This window comes from Pteropus vampyrus, unplaced genomic scaffold, assembly GCF_000151845.1.
Source record: "Pteropus vampyrus isolate Shadow unplaced genomic scaffold, Pvam_2.0 Scaffold1000000093, whole genome shotgun sequence".
Classification (NCBI taxonomy): Eukaryota; Metazoa; Chordata; class Mammalia; order Chiroptera; family Pteropodidae; genus Pteropus; species Pteropus vampyrus.
In genome coordinates, this window is record NW_011914495.1 from 1 (window position 1) to 2,697 (window position 2,697).

The 2,697-nt window shown below is 32.5% G+C and overlaps 1 pseudogene; it reads right to left on the reverse strand.

Moving 5' to 3' along the window:
* Positions 1-1,173: 1,173 nt before the first annotated feature.
* Positions 1,174-1,289, reverse strand: LOC111735400 (annotated as a pseudogene).
* Between the last annotated feature and the right edge of the window lie 1,408 nt (positions 1,290-2,697).

Consider the following 2,697-nt stretch of genomic DNA (forward strand, 5'->3'; position numbering starts at 1 on the left):
GATTAAAGTATTTAGGAGAAAATGGCCGATGTGTGCAATTTATTCTAAATACATTCAGAAAACAAAATGAAATGAGGACTGGATAGAAGGAGAATTAAATGGAGAGATATATGATAAAACAACTATAGTAAAATGTTAATGAGAGTAGAATCTGAGTGTTATGTATTATGGCTACATACTGTTAAATTATTTCACTTTTGCTATATGTTTGAAACTTTTCATAATAAAATGTTGAAAAAATATTGTTCATTAATACTAATGCGCTTCTTGCACATATACAAACAGTGCAGATATATCTTCAGAAAAGGTGATAATTTTCTCTCTAATTTATCTACTGCTAATTTGAAAGGTATTACTTCATATTTTCCCTTGCTTATCACAAGCATAAAATATATGTACATAAACACATAAACATAAGGATTTAATATCCAGTAAGGTAATGCTATATTGTATTTTGTAAATTATTCTTTTACTTTTTTAAATGCAAAATGGATATCTTTCCAAGTCAATTCATATAAGTCTCTGACCTTTTTAAAATGTACATAATATTTCAGAATATGAATTACCTAATTTGTTTGATTATCCTGTTACCAATGACTACTCATGTTGTTTCTAGGTCTTGGTTGACCAAAACCATGTGATAATTTTTTTTATACCCATGTCTTTAAATAATAGTATTTTAATTTATTTTTTAAAAATGTTTTAGTTTTTATTTTTCAATTAGAGTTGACATTAAATACTATTTTATATTAGTTTCAGGTGTACAGCTTAGTGGTTAGACATTTTACAAAATGATCTTCCCTATTAGTCTAGTACCCACTATACATAATTATTAAAATATTATTGACTATATTCCCTGTGCTATACTTTACATCCCTGAGACTATTTCGTAACCGCCAATTTGTATTTCTCAATCCCTTCACCATTTTCACCCAGTTCCCCAACTCTCTCTCCCATCTGGCAATCACCAGTTTGTTCTCTGTATCTATGAGTTTGCTTTTATTGTTTGTTCGTTTGTTTTGTTCCTTAGATTCCACATACAAGTGAAATCATACAGTATTTATATTTCTGTCTGACTTATTTCATTTAGCACAATACCCTCTAGGTCCATCTATGTCATTACAAATGGTAAGTTTTGGGTTTTTTTAATTTTTTATTATTTATTATTATTTATGCCTACAGCACCTGGTCTTTCTAGGTGGTCTCCCATCCAAGTACTAACCAGGCCCGACCCTGCTTAGCTTCTGAGATCAGACATTGGGCTTGTTCAGGGTGGCATGGTCGTAGACATGGACTGTGGCTCCACTGGGACGCGAACCCAGAACATTCTGCATGTAAAGCAGACGTGCTAACCACTACACTATCGAACCACATCCAGGTTTTTTTATTATTATTATTATTATTATGGCTGAATAATATTCCATTGTATATATGTACTACAACTTCTTTATCCAATCATCTATTGATAGGTGCTTAGGTTGCTTCCAAATCTTGGCTATTGTAAATAGTGCTGCAGTGCACATGGGGGTGCATATATCTTTTCAAATTAGTGTTTTGGTTTTCTTCAGATAAATACCCAGTAGTGGAATTACTGGGTCATAGGTAGTTCTCTTTTTAATTTTTTAAGGTACCTCTAAACAGTTTTTCGTAGTGGCTGCACCAATTCACCATCCCACCCACAGCACACAAGGGTTCCTTTAAATACAGGTATTTTTATATCTAGTAAGTAAGCAGTTAGAAGTGGAATTGCTGGTCAGGGAAACATATATATTTTACATTTTAATTAGTTCTGCCAGAGAACTTTCTTAGAAGGTTGTTTATAGTCCACCTGAGAGTGAATGAGAATTTGTCTTTTCCCCCAGTCTTACCAGCACTAGGGATTATCACTCATGGCATTTTGATGGTGATCATGATGTTTTAGAATTTTTTCCAGAGGAAACGAGACTGAAGAATGGAGAGAACTCCAGAATAAATGACTTACTAAGACCACATACCTTCTTATTGCCTGAATAGGGGAAAGAACTGTGGACTTCTCATTTACTATGTTTATTTCTTCCTTTTTTTTTTTTTTTGAACATAGCCTGAATTAAAAACATTTATAGGGGATAGCTTTCATTTTTTTAATCAAAATAAAAAATTTGTTATCTCTTGTTCAAATTTAGTTACTTTTAGTCTCTCAGTTTCCTGATGTTTCAGTTCTGGAAACTGAAATTGTAGGCAGTATGGTCAAATACAGAGTGGGCAAGGGAAGGGATACCTAAATGTTCTATCAAGCAAAGAATGATAAAAGTCTGACACGTGTTCCTCTCATGATGATTCCAGAAACACATGGGCCAAAGTGGTGAAGCTAAACACAGAGAATGGGCATTAATAAGCACTATCAGCCTGGCATAGAGCTCCCAAACTCACATTGCAAATTTAGGCAGATCTCTCCACTTCCATGTTTGCATTTTCCTTACATGTAAAAGGAAGAAGAAGCATCTTTCACACACAAAAAAAGCTTTATTCTATGTTTTAAAACAAAAATTTAACCAAGCTTCTAGATATATAGTAAAATCTTATTTAAGAATAATCTATCTTACCAAGAAAATAAATAAAATGAGAAGAAACAACTTTGAAACAAGTTATATTACCTAGCATACTAAGTTTGATTCTGAAATATTTGAATAATTATGTTGTAATGCCCTTGGATATCTG